This window comes from Triticum dicoccoides, chromosome 4A (genome assembly GCF_002162155.2).
Source record: "Triticum dicoccoides isolate Atlit2015 ecotype Zavitan chromosome 4A, WEW_v2.0, whole genome shotgun sequence".
NCBI lineage: Eukaryota > Viridiplantae > Streptophyta > Magnoliopsida > Poales > Poaceae > Triticum > Triticum dicoccoides.
In genome coordinates this window covers 387461568-387476724 of record NC_041386.1, presented here as the reverse complement: position 1 = coordinate 387476724, position 15157 = coordinate 387461568, and positions in this window count along the sequence as shown.

Below are 15157 nucleotides of genomic sequence, written 5' to 3'. Positions count from 1 at the left end.
GGTGGAGGCGCTCCATGAGCCGTGCGTCTCGGCGCGATGGCGCCGTCTTGATGCGAAGGGGGCGGAGGCGCTCCGTGAGCCACATCTTGCAGCCGGGGGCGAGCGAGGCCGCGAGAGGGATGGTGCAGGAGAGCCAACCGCGGCGCTGACGAGCTCAGCGATGCGGTCCTACCAGTCCTCATAGAGGTCGTCGACCAGGCGGTAATGCAGGAGCTCACGTGCCATGAGCAGCGCGGCCTGCACGTCCATTGGTGCGCGGCGAGTGTGAGATGATGAGCCGGCCGGAGTCAGCGATGGGGTGGCGGTGCGGCCGTCTCGCCACACGGAGGGGGCCAGTGAGGATGCTTGCTGCTCGTTTGCCGCCGGGCCGGTAGCGGCGTTGGCGTTGGCGGTGGGTGACGTCGAATAACGGGGAGACCCGCCGACAGGGGCGGTCTGAGCGATGCAGGTGGCGAGAGCGGCCTGGCGCTCAGCAAAGGGCCCGGCAAAGGTTCGGCACACCCCTACCTGGCCCGCCAAATGTCGGATTTCGGGTTCCGGCAAAACCCTTGAGGTTCGAACACTGGGGTGCGCATGAATATCTCTCCCCCCTCTCTAGCTCTCACACATCATGATCTCACGGCCTAGCTCGACGAACCCAAAGAATAAGGGACACAAGAGTTTATACTGGTTCGGGCCACCGATGTGGTGTAATACCCTACTCCAGTGTGGTGTGGTGGATTGCCTCTTGGGCTGAGGATGAATAGTTACAAGGGAAGAATAGCCTCCTGAGGAGAGGTGTTCTTGTGCTTGGTGAGCTTCAGTGGTTGAGGATGGTCTCTCTCTAGATGAGCCCCCCGGCTATGGTGGTGGCTAGCCCTATTTATATAGGCCCTGGTGCTCTCCCCAATTATTCAGCGGGAAGGGATCCCACAACGGCCAAATTCGAAAGGAGACAACTAGTACAAGTTATCCTGACTAAAGGTGGTCTTCACCTGCTAAAGGCTCTAGTGGTGACGCCGTCTTGGGCTCCACGGTGACCTCCATCCTACCATCCTACTGGTCTTGGTCTTGTTGCACCAATATGGAAACCTTTGCTGGATGCCTCGGGACTCCTCGCCTGCGCTTGCCCCTTTAGCACCAAAGAGGAAACGAGGACACTGCGTGCATTGGTGCCGACCTGGCGCCCGCCTAGCTCTAGTCGTCATGGCTTGCATCACAGAAGCCTCGGGAGGTGTCCCTTGCCTTGATCGCTCCGCCCCACACGAGCCATCCTGGGGGGCGGCCCTGAGGAGGTCTTGCGTCATCCGCCTCGCGAGGTTTGGCCCCTTGAGAGGGTCTTGAGTGTTTGCTGGTGAAGATGGGCCGTACAGGGCCGCTGGTGGAGCCATGCCGCGGGCCGCAAGCCGGGAAGTCTAGGGACCCCCGTTCCTAGAACACCGATATCAGGAGCGCAATTGGTCACATAGCCCCACACCCCTTGGTCTCGTCCTAGTGATTCATACGTCCCAATGGCGGCTGAGGTATGCGCGGGTGATGACCCACAAGTGTAGGGGATCTATCGTAGTCCTTTCAATAAGTAAGAGTGTCGAACCCAACGAGGAGCAAAAGATAATGATAAGCAGTTTTCTGTAAGGTATTCTCTACAAGCACTGAAATTATCGGTCACAGATTGTTTTGTGATAATGCAATTTGTAACGGGTAGCAAGTAATAAAAGTAAAAAAGGTGCAGCAAGATGGCCCAATCCTTTTTGTAGCAAAGGACAAGCCTGGACAAACTCTTATATAAAGGAAAGTGCTCCCGAGGACACATGGGAATTATCGTCAAGCTAGTTTTCGTCACGTTCATATGATTCGCATTCGGTACTTTGATAATTTGATATGTGGGTGGACCGGTGCTTGGGTACTGCCCTTCCTTGGACAAGCATCCCACTAATGATTAACCCCTATTGCCAGCATGCGCAACTAAAAAAAGAAGTATTAAGGTAAACCTAACCATAGCATGAACATATGGATCCAAATCAGCCCCTTACGAAGCAACGCGTAAACTAGGGTTTAAGCTTCTGTCACTCTAGAAACCCATCATCTACTTATTACTTCCCAATGCCTTCCCCTAGGCCCAAAAAATCGTGAAGTGTCATGTAGTCGACGTTCACATGACACCACTAGAGGAAAGACAACCTACATCTCATCAAAATATCGAACGAATACCAAATTCACATGACTACTTATAGCAAGACTTCTCCCATGTCCTCAGGAACAAACGCAACTACTCACAAATCACATTCATGTTCCTAATCAGATGGGTATTAATATGCATAAAGGATCTGAACATGTGATCTTCCACCGAATAAACCAACTAGCATCAACTACAAGGAGTAATCAACACTACTAGCAACCCACAGTTACCAATATGAGGTTTTGGGACAAATATTTGATACAAGAGATGAACTATGGTTTGAGATGAGATGGTGCTGGTGAAGATGTTGATGGAGATTGACCCCCTACCAATGAGAGGATCGATGGTGATGACGATGGTGATGATTTCCCCCTCCCGGAGGGAAGTTTCCCCGGCAGAACAACTCCACCGGAGCCCTAGATTGGTTCCACCAAGGTTCCGCCTCGTGGCGGCGGAGTTTCGTCCCATGAGCCAGCTTATGATTTTTTCTCCATGAAAGACCTCATATAGCAGAAGATGGGCATCAGAGGGCTTCCAGGGGGCCCATGAGGCAGGGGGCGCGCCCCCTACCCTCGTGGACGGTGGGTTGCCCCCCTCTGGTACTTCTTTCGCCCAATATTTTTTATATATTCTGAAACATGCTCCCGTGAAGTTTTAGGACTTTTGGAGTTGTGTAGAATAGGTCTCTAATATTCGCTCCATTGCCAGCCCAGAATTCTAGCTGTTGGCATTCCACCTCTTCAAGTAAACCTTGTGAAATAAGAGAGAGTAGGCATAAGTATTGTGATGCAAAATGGATGTATAAACTCCCCCAAGATTAGTCCTCGCTTGTCCTCAAGCGAAAGCCGAAATCGAAAAATATGTCCACATGTTTAGAGATAGAGGTGTCAATAAAATCAAATACGGACATGAGGGCATCATGTTCATTCTTAGAATAGCAACATATACATATATCGTCATGTGATCTCTTATGTTAAAGTAACAATTCATTCACAGTTTCAAGTATGAATCAGAAACTTCATTGAAAACTAGCAAACTATATTCTCAGTCACTGAAGCAATTGCAATTTATCATAACATCCAAAAGTGTCAAGAAGAGCTTTTCAACAAGTCGACATACTCAACTATCATTTATTCTTTCACAATTGCTAACACTCACGCAATATTTATGGGTATGAAGTTTTAATCGGACACAGAGAAAGATAGGGGCTTATAGTATTGCCTCCCAACATTTTACCTCAAGGGTAATGTCAACAATAATAGTTCATGAAAACTCACATCCAATTAGCTATATATATCTGGATCTTTCCAACACATTGTGCTTGCCAAAGGATAAAATGTAAAAAGGAAAGGTGAAGATCACCATGACTCTTGCATGAAGTATAAGGCAAGAATAAAAGATAGGCCCTTCGCAGAGGGAAGCAGAGGTTGTCATGTGCTTTTATGGTTGGATGCACAAAATCTTAATGTGAAAGAACATCACTTCATATTGCCACTTGTGATATGGACCTTTATTATGCAGTCCATCGCTTTTATTTCTTCCACATCACAAGATCGTATAAAGCTTATTTCTTCCACGAACTAAGAAGAACGGTAATGATAAAAGTGTGATGGTGATACGATACTGGAGCACTCCCCCATGCTTGGCAGTTGCCAAGGGGAGTGCCCATACCCATGTGATTATGTCTCCTTCTTCAGGGGTGGTGATGTGATATTCCTGGTGATGATGCCCCTCAGGATACGATTCTCTTCCTCAAGCTTATTGACTTGATGCTTGAGGTCCATTATTTCCTTACGGAGCTTGCCTATGACGGCTAAAGCTCCTTTCACCCAAGGATGTTGCATGGCTGTGGTAGAACAAGTAACACCCTTTTTCATATTTTCATAAGAAAGAAATCTAGCATTGGATAGGATGACCGAGTTTGTAATATCTGAGCTCTGTAGTTCCCCCATCGTGAACCCGGCTCAGAAACGAGAAGTAACTTCTTGATCCTCCTCCATTGCATCTATCCTTTTCAAGTCGGCCTCCATCTCTTCCTTGGTTGATGGCCCAAAGTGGTCAGCACTACTGTTTGCTCTTGGCCCAGGTGTTAGATGCGACACCCGACTCTCCCCGACTGACTCTTGAAGAAGATATCTTGCTCTAAATCCGTGGCAGAACCAGCTCGAAACAAAAACAGAGGATAATCGTGTGGTACGATGGTCAAAACCTTCGGGAGATTGTATAATTAATTTTTACCGACCAAAAGGAGTATCGTGCAAGAAAATAGAGTCTGGAGAGCACACGAGGTGCCCACGAGGTAGGGGGCGCGCCCAGGGGGTAGGGCGCGCCCTCCACCCTCGTGGATGCCTGATGTACTTCCCAGACTACTTCTTATTTTCCTATTTTCTTAAATATTCCAAAACGGAGAAAAATTGCTATTAGAACTATTTTGGAGTCGGTTTACATACCGTACCACGTACCTATTCCTTTCGGAGTCTAAAACATTCTGGAAAGTGTCCCTTATCTATTCCTCTGGAGTTACGGTTTCAATAACATTAGTTCCAACATTTATAGGATTACCTGAGATATAATGTTTGATTCTTTGACCGTTCACCACCCTCGGATTAGTGCCTTCGAAGTTGTTGGTTTTTATGGCACCGGAACGATAGACCTCCTCGATGACGTAAGGACCATCCCATTTAGAGAGGAGTTTGCCTACAAAAAATCTTAAACATAGTTGTATAACAATACATAATCACCTACATTAAACTCACGTTTTCGTATCCTTTTGTCATGCCATCTTTTAACTTTTTCCTTAAACAGGTTGGCATTCCCATAGGCCTGGGTTCTCCATTCATCAAGTGAGCTAATGTCAAATAAGCTCTTCTCATCGGCAAGTTTGAAATCATAATTGAGCTCTTTAACGGCCCAATTTGCCTTATGTTCTAGTTTGAGAGGTAAGTGACATGCTTTTCCGTAAACCATTTTATACGGAGACAAAACCATAGGATTTTTATATGCAGTTCTATAAACCCATAGCATCATCAAGTTTCTTGGACCAATTCTTTCTAGATATATTAACAGTCTTTTGCAAAATTAACTATGACGCCATGAGTCCGACGCGCAAGGTGCCTTACTGGTACTCGATGTTGTTACCTTGTCATTCGCTTACATGTTGCATCTTGCCTTGTCATCATGTGCATTGCATCGTGATGTTTTCAAAACTAACATTTGTCCGGGTCTCCCAATTCCTTCCGTTGTCTGTTCTGAGCACATACACACTTGCACACGCCCGTAGCACGTCCAAAATATTATTTTATAAGTGGCCAGAAAATGTTCTTGGGATAGGATGAAAGTTGGCATGCGGTGTGGTTATGTTACCGGCAGACCGCCTGCCAAATTTCATCGCATTCGGAGTCCGTTTGATGCCCCAACGGATAACTATAGCGGCATTATAGTCGGTCTAACATCGGACGTTTTCGGTCTCCAGAAACTGTTGCCGGGCTTTCCCTCTCTTTCTTCCCTAGACCATCTACACAACCCACTACCAACTACCAGGCCCAATCTAACCCTCCCCATGTCTGGAGCCGTCCGATTGTGACCGAAGGGCCCCGAAACCCCTCCTAGCCACCCGACCCCTCCTTGCACAGTGCATCGACCCCTCGTGCGCGTCCGAAAACTGCCCCGAACCCGAACCGCTCAGTCATCATCATTGCATTTAGATCATCCCCTAACATCTATAAAACATCTTCGTTTTATTTACTGGACTCCCTAGCCTATTTTTCTCGCCCGCCCAATTACGATCGGACGGACTGAATACCCCTACCCAAAAACCCACTTAATATATATACGGGTCCAACCCTAGGATGTAGGTGTCTTGTCCCATCCTTCCCACTCCGCCGCCACCATCTCCCTCGGGATCTCACCCAAGCCAACCAGCACCCTCCAACGATCTTCCAACCAGCCAAACTCCTCCTCTCGATCCATCCTCGCGGCCACCTTCAGATCGAGAAGGAGCACTCGGCCTCGTCTCCCTCACACCATGGCCGCCGACCACCCAAGCAGTAGCAGTAGTCTCGAGCATCTTCGTCCCAACCAGCCCTTGCCGGAGACCCACCAGAGCCCGCTGCAGGTAAGAAAAATCCTCTAACGCCGTCCGTTCCCCTGGTTCACCTTTCTTCTCTCTCCTAACTTACTTTTTTCTCTTTGCTCGTGACTGGATGTAAGGGCACATTAAGAGTGACGATCTATTATGCAAGATTTGGTAGCAGTTGCGAGTACAAAGGGGAGTACATGAATTGGGGGAAAACAGAAATGAGATGAACTAGGGTTCGTGTCGCCGCCGTTCGGTGATCCACTGGATGAGTCGCTTCCTCCTCGCTCTGGCTTATGTAGTGGCTGGAGTAGTTGGGCTTCACCGAGTCCACTCTGGCCCCGTTACCCAAGTGTTGGGCTTCCTGGCCCGTGGCGGTAGCTGGGCAGCAGGCGAGTGGTGCGAGCCGCTGTCCTATGGGTCCCATTGGTCGGTGATGCCGGGTGGGTTTGGTGCAGGAGTGGCGCCGACATCCCCTCCTCCTTGGGATGAGGCTTGCCCCCAAGCCTCAGCTCCGGGGAAACGAGCTTGTAGTGCCACCTTATCCTCCCATGTGTCCTATAGGACTGCTTGATCAGACCAGCGCACCAGTACTTGTTCGACCAGGGCGCCATTCTTCCGATGCCCATGCTGCTGGAGCACTGCGACTGGCACGACTAGGACGTTAGTAGCTTGCGGAAGATGAAGGGAGGCATGCGTACCCGGGCGCAAGCATTGCCGGAGCTAGGAGACGTGGAAGACCGGATGCACTTGGGAGTGCGCCGACAGTTCCAACTTGTAAGTTGCTTCATTGACCTTGACGATGACTTGGAATGGCCCGTACTACTTGAACGATAGCTTGTGGTTGGTGCACCATGCCACCGATGTCTGGATGTATGGTTGGAGCTTGAGGTACACCGAATCGCCCACTTGGAAGACGCAAGGCAACCTGCGCTCGTCAACCTAGTTCTTCATGTGTTGTTGTGCACGGTTCAGATGTTGTTGCAGGAGGTCTTGCACCACCACACGTTCCTCCATCCATGAGTGCAAATCCGGCACTATACACTCAGATGCAGATTGGATGCCCCAATATTTGGGCTCATGGCCAACCACCGCCTTGAACGAGGACATGCCAATGCTAGAGTGATGTGATGAGTTGTACCAGAATTGTGCCAGTGGGATCAAGTCGCTCCAACGACTCGGGCAAGGCATGGACGAAGCATCGTAAGTAGGTTTCGACACACTGGTTCACCCTTTTTGTTTGCCCGTCGGTCTGTGGGTGGTTGGATGAGATCATGCACAGATCTGTGCCTGCATACATGAACATGTCTTGCCAAAAATGGCTAGTGAACACGGGATCCCTGTCGGACACGATAGACTTTGGAAACCCATGGATACAGTACATGCTGGACATGTAGAGGAGGGCCACTTTAGAAGCTGTATACGGGTGCGCCAGAGGTAGAAAATGAGCAAACTTGGTCCTTTTATCCATTACCACCCAGAGGCAATTGAACTTCCCAGATTGCGGCAACCTGTCAATGAAACGCATAGTGATCATCTCCCAAGGCTGTTGTGGAATTGGTAGAGGCACTAGCAGTCCCGGGGAGGCTGCTCGGTCTAGTTTGGCCTGCTGGCACACCGAGCAGCAGCGCACGTATTGCAAGACATGTGCCCGCATCTTTGGCTAGACAAACAACCGGCACACGCGGCGGAAGGTGGCTTGAAATCCACTGTGCCCTCCTACGGGGCTGTCATGGAAGGCTGATATAATATTCTGTTGCATAGTAGTGGAGCCTCCCAACCAAATTCGGTCCCTGAAATGCAAAATCCCATCCCTCACAGTGAACTGTTGCTTGGGGTCTTCATCGAGAGCAAGCTTCTAGGACAGTTTCTGAGCTTGCAGATTACAGTTGTAACTGGCTATCACATCCTCGAGCCAGCTGGGTTGAAAAGAGGTGACATGGAACAGCAACTCTGGTGCTTTGGGAGCGAGACAGTGCGTCCTATGCCGTGTTATCCGACCCTTTTTTGTAACGAATGATGTATCATAGGCCGCGTAACTTGGTAAATGCCCGCTACTGCCAAGGGGCTGTCAAATGCTGTTCTTCGAGGTGCACTAGGCTTTTCTGGTCCGTGTATATGATGAATTCGCTGTGCTGAAGGTACGGTCTCCACTAATCAATGGCCACCACAATGGCTAGGTACTCCTTCTCATACGTCGACAGACCCTGGTAGCGTGGGCTCAGGCTGTTCTTCATGAAGGCAATAGGGTGCCCTTCTTGCTGCAACACTGCCCCTATGACCTTGTCGCATGTGTCAGTCTTGATGGTGAAAGTTTTGGTGAAGTCCGGAAGTGCCAAGACCGGTGCCGTCATCATTTGTCGTTTTAGTAAACAGAATGCATGATTAGTGTTGTCTATCCAGACGAAGGGGACACCTTTCTTCAGGAGGTTGAACAGGGGACGTGCTATGATCCCAAATCCCCGGACGAACCTGCAGTAATACCCCACGAGTTCTAAGAAGTGACGCACTTCCTTAGCATCAGTGGGTGTAGGGCACTCCTCTACTGCTTTGATCTTGCTTGGCTCTATGGCCACTACGTCGCTGGTAATGACGTGGCCCAAGTAGGATAGCTGCTGTTGCCTGAATTCACATTTGGCTCGCTTCACCTTCCATTGATCTCGATGCAACAACTCAAGGACTTGTCTCAGATGCCTCAAGTGGTCCGCCCATGTTTTGCTGAAGACGAGGATATCATCGAAGAATAGTAGGACACAATGCCTGAGGAGAGGGTGCATCGTGTCAGCCATCGCGCCATTGGAAGTCCCGGTCCTCCTGCAAGCCCAAATGAGAGCACTTTGAACTCATATTGGACCGAGTGTGTTTGGAAGGCTGTTTTGAATTCTTCCCCCTCCGCCAGTCATATTTGATGGTACCTGGTGCGGAGGACCAATTTGGAGAACCAGCACGCGTCGTGCAACTCATCCAATAGCTCCTCGATGATGGGCACTGGAAAATTGCTAACACGCGTCATGGCGTTGAGATGCCTGTAGTCAACACACAGCAGCTAGGTTTTGTCCTTCTTCTTGACCATTATGACGGGCGATGGGAAAGTGTTGTGACTGCGTTGAATTATCCCAGACTGGAGAAGTTCCTGGACTTGTCTTTCGATCTCTGTCTTGTGTTCTGGTTTATGGCGGTAAGGTCTGATGTTAACTGGTTGGGCCCCCGGCATAACTGGAATAGTGTGGTCGCATGCACGACGTGGTGGTAATCCCTCTGGTTCACCAAAAACATCCGCAAACTCTTCAAGCAATGGCTGTAGGTCTTGGGGTTCAGCAGCGGGAGTACTCTGTTCCTTGCTGACCGGGTAGAGCAGACACAAATGCGAGAGGGACCCCTGGCGATGCAGCTGTTGTAACTGGGCGCTGTTGATCACATGGCACTGGGTTGATGGAGCTTCATGACCGAACAGGCTGGCCGGGCCGAGGGCAGTTGGAATGCGCAGATGTTTGTTCCTACAATCCACCGTCATTACGTTGTGATGTTCCAACCAATCCATCCCTAGGATGGCATCATAAACCCCAAGCTACAAGATCTTCATATCTGTGGTGAAAGCCAGCCCAGAGACGACCAGCGGCACGCTGGAATAGATGCAGAACAGAGCAGCTCGCCCCCGTCAGCCACTCGGACACGGCAGGGCTGGCGTAAAGCTTGAGTGCCTGACAAGCGGTCAGCCAGTCGTTGGTTCATGAAGGACGTAGAGCTCCCACTATCAACTAAAATGAGCACCTCTTGATCTTGCATGGTTGCCGAAAGCTGGAACGCTTTGGGTGACACGCCGCCGTCGAGAGCAGGACGCGAGATCGCATGAACTTGCTAGACCTCTCCTTCTTGGTCAACTAAAGAATCAATGCCGAAGAGCTCAAGCATTTCTTCAACGACGTGCAACTGGACAGAGGCGGGGCAGACATGATCAGGGCCCCATCGCTCACCGCATTTGAAGCACAAGCCCCGGGCACGTCGGTAGTCGCGGAGGGCCTTGACCTTGGAGCTATCCGCTCATGCAGCGTCGGTGCCGCGGCGATCTGTAGCGCCTGTTGCAGCCATAGGATGAGTCGGTGGAGGAGGCAGGGGCAGCGCCATTCCCGGCCGTGGCGCTTGCTCAGGTGGTCGGTGTAGTGTGCCGAAGACCCCATCAACCACCTCTTCTTGTAGTAGGGCGAGGGCACACGCTATGTCCAGGTCCGGTGGCCATTGGACCAAGACCACCGCGCGTATATCCTTCCGCAGCCCCTCCACAAAGCGCGTGAGGAAATAAAATGGATGAATTGATTCAGAGTAGGAACTTCGGTGATTAATGATCAATTCAAACTTCTGAATGTAATGAACAACGGTAGTAGTCTGCTTGATAGTGTAAAATTGCCGGATCAACGTTTCATGTCGATCACGGCTAAAATGCGTGCAAAGTAACACGGTGAAGGCTTCCCAATGGTACTCAGAGAGGCGTTTCTGAATAGACTGTAACCAAATCGCTGCTGACCCTGAAAAATTTTGGGCTACCATGGGCACCCAGAATGAAGGCAGGACCGCGAACATGTGAAAATACTGCTCGCAGAGCATCTTCCACAGGTTCGGGTTCTCTGCCGAGAACAATGGAAAGGAAATGGATGGGTGTGCCTGGCCTAGCCCTCTCAGGAGTTGGCTTGCATGTGCGAAGGGCGATAGAGTAGAGGGAGAGGATGGGGCATCGCACTGACCATTTGCCGGGACCGACGGTGGGGTCTGGAAGGACGCCACTAGCGGCCCCCGTGTGATGTTGAACTCGCCGCAGTCCTCAGACCCATGGAAATCGCGCGCCGCGCCGATCCTGGTGCTTGGACGAGCACCGAGTGTCGCTGGCGGCGGCGGGCCAAGGGGTGCACCCGCCGCTGCGTCCTCACTCACTGGCTGCATCGCTGACACCACAGACTGCAGCGCCGCGACCGCCGCGCCAAGCTCGGAGACGCGATGCTCCAGATCAGGTCGCCAAGCCAGGAGGTCATCGATCTTGGCCGCCGTGGCTGGTTGGGCGTTGGTGTTAGCCACGATGAGTGACTCCCACCAGTTGAGGATGGACTGGATCGACGGATCCATCGATTCGAGAAGATCTCGGCCTTGACGGGTGCCTCCAGTTTTGACGAATTGCGCCATTTTGGCGAACGGAGGGGGTGGTGGGTCTATGATACCAGCTGTAAGGGCAACGATAAGAGTCACGATCTATCACGCAGGATTTGGTAGCTGTTACGAGTACAAGTGGGAGTACAAGAATTGGGGGAAAACAGAAATGAGATGAACTAGGGTTTGTGCCACCGCCGTTCGGTGATCCACTGGATGAGTCGCTTCCTCCTCGCTCTGGCTTAAGTAGTGGCTAGAGTAGTTGGGCTTCACCGAGTCCACTCTGGCCCCGCTACCCTAGTGTTGGGCTTCCTGGCCCATGGCGGTCGCTGGGTAGCAAGCGAGTGGTGCGAGCCGCTGCCCTGTGGGTCCCGTTGGTCGGTGACGTCGGGTGGGTTTGGTGCAGGAGTGGCGTTAAAACTGGAGCAAGGAACGCCATGGCCGCTCAGGTACATGGAAGCTCGCCACCGCTATGCCACCTCCTCCGCTCGGTTCCAATAAGCACCGGTGTCCTGCCGTTCTCCTTTGACACCCACTCGCCTCCTACCCTGTGGGTCCCGTTGGTCGGTGACGCCGGGTGGGTTTGGTGCAGGAGTGGCGTTAAAACTGGAGCAAGGAACGCCATGGTCGCTCAGGTACATGGAAGCTCGCCGCCGCTATGCCACCTCCTCCGCTCGGTTCCAGCAAGCACCGGCGTCCTGCCGTTCTCCTTCGACACCAGAGCTCCCTGCAGCCTCACGCGCCCGAGTCCCCGAGCTCCTCTACTCGCGCACAAGCTCCGTGGCCCTGACAGCCACTTTGTCAGCCTCGCCGCCGGCCTCTCTAGCACCGCTATGCCTCCTCTTCATCAAACCAGGAGGGAACGACATGGACTCTATCGTAGTTCCATCCGCGGCCAGATCCGATGTCGCCGCACCTGCAGTTCGTCGCCTTGCCAAGCGCCGCCTACAGCCGTGCCAAGATGCCGCCGTTGCTCTGCTTCCTGATGAGCAGTGGGCCGCTCCTGCAACCCCTGCCTCCCTCGCTCCGCAAGCCTCGTCGCGGATCAACCGCGTCCTCTGCCATGGACGTCCTCGTTGAGCTGTCACCGCGTCGGGCTCCACCACCCAAGTCCACCAGGGCCTCAGCCATGGCCATGCCCTCGTCCATGCGCTCCCCAGCCGTACCTCTCCTGCAACCTGAGCTCATCTCCCTCATGCGCCAAGTTCGTCGTCGTCGCTCTCTTTCATCGCCGCTGCCTGCTGCTACCTCTTGAGCACTGCGCTGGTTTTCCCCGAAGAGGAAGGGATGATGATGCAAAGTAGTGTAAGTATTTCCCTCAGTTTTTGGGAACCAAGGTATCAATCCAGTATGAGGCTACGCGCGAGTCCCTCGTACCTGCACAAAACAAATAAATCCTCGCAACCAACGCGATCAGGGGTTGTCAATCCCTACACGGCCACTTATGAGAGTGAGATCTGATAGATATGATAAGATAATATTTTTGGTATTTTTATGATAAAGATGCAAAGTAAAATAAAAGGCAATGAAAGTAACTAATTACTGGAAGATTAATATGATGAAGATAGACCCGGGGGCCATAGGTTTCACTAGTGGCTTCTCTCAAGAGCATAAGTATTCTACAGTGGGTGAACGAATTACTGTTAAGCAATTCACAGAATTGAGCATAGTTATGGGATATTTAGGTATGATCATGTATATATGCATCACGTCCCACATAAGTAGACCAACTATTGCCTGCATCTACTACTATTACTCTAGTCATCGACCGCTATCCAGCATTCATCAAGAGTATTAAGTTAATGAAAATAGAATAACGCCTTAAGCAAGATGACATGATGTAGAGGGATAAACTCATGGAATATGATGAAAACCCCATCTTGTTACCCTCGATGGGAACAATACAATATATGCCTTGCTGCCCCTACTGTCACTAGGAAAGGACACCGCAAGATTGAACCCAAAGCTAAGCACTTCTCCCATTGCAAGAAAGATCAATCTAGTATGCTAAACCAAATTGACAATTCGAAGAGACTTGCAAAGATAACCAATCATACATAAAAGAATTCAGAGAAGATTCAAATATTGTTCATAGACAGACTTGATCATAAACCCACAATTCATCGGTCTCAACAAACAAACCGCAAAAAGAAGATTACATTGAATAGATCTCCACAAGAGAGGGGGAGAGCATTGTATTGAGATCCAAAAAGAGAGAAGAAGCCATCTAGCTAATAACTATGGACCCGTAGGTCTGAGGTGAACTACTCACACTTCATCGGAGGGGCTATGGTGATGATGTAGAAGCCCTCCGTGATCGATACCCCCCTCCGGCGGAGCTCCGGAACAGGCCCCAAGATGGGATCTCGTGGATACAGAAAGTTGCGGCGGTGGAATTAGGGTTTTGGATCCGTATCTGATCGTTTTGGGGTACGTAGGTATATATAGGAGGAAGGAGTACGTCGGTGGAGCAATAGGGGGCCCACGAGGGTGGAGGGCACACTTGGGGGGGGGTAGGTGCGCCCCCTACCTCGTGGCCTCCTCCTTTGTTTCTTGACGTAGGGTCCAAGTCTCCTGGGTCTTGTTCGTTGAGAAAATCACGTTCCCGAAGGTTTCATTCTGTTTGGACTCCGTTTGATATTCCTTTTCTTCGAAACCCTAAAATAGGCAAAAAAACATCAATTATGGGATGGGCCTCCGGTTAATAGGTTAGTCCCAAAAATAATATAAAAGTGGATAATAAAGCCCAATAATGTCCAAAACAGTAGATAATATAGCATGGAGCAATCAAAAAATTATAGATACGTTGGAGACGTATCAAGCATCCCCAAGCTTAATTCATGCTCGTCCTCGAGTAGGTAAATGATAAAAACAGAAGTTTTGATGCGGAGTGCTACTTGGCATAATTTTAATGTAATCCTTCTTAATTGTGGTATGAATATTCAGATCCGAAAGATTCAAGACAAAAGTTCATATTGACATAAAAATAATAGTACTTCAAGCATACTAACTAAGCAATTATGTCTTCTCAAAATAACATGGCCAAAGAAAGTTCATCCCTACAAAATCATATAGTTTAGTCATGCTCCATTTTCGTCACACAAGAATGCTCTCATCATGCACAAACCCGATGACAAGCCAAGCAAGTGTTTCATACCTTAGCAATCTCAAACCTATAAACTTGCACGCAATATATGAGCGTGAGCCATGGACATAGCACTATGGGTGGAATAGAATATGATGATGGGAGTCATGTGGAGAAGACAAAAAAGGAGAAAGTCTCACATCAACGAGGCTAATCAATGGGCTATGGAGATGCCCACCGATTGATGTTAATGAAAGGAGTAGGGATTGCCATGCAACAGATGCACTAGAGCTATGAATGTATGAAAGCTCAACAAAAGAAACTAAGTGGGTGTGCATCCAACTTGCTTGCTCACGAAGACCTAGGGCACTTGAGGAGGCCCATTGTTGGAATATAAAAGCCAAGTTCTATAATGAAAATTTCCCACTAGTACATGAAAGTGACAAAAAAAGAGACTCTCTATCATGAAGATCATGGTGCTACTTTGAAGCACAAGTGTGGCAAAGGATAGTCACATTGTCCCTTCTCTCTTTTTCTCTCATTTTTTTCTTTGGGCCTTTCTCTTTTTTTATGTGGCCTTTCTATTCTCTTTTTTTATTTTTTTATTTCCTCACTTGGGACAATGCTCTAGAAAATGATGATCATCACACTTCTATTTATTTACAACTCAATGATTACAACTCGATGCTAGAACAAAAGATGA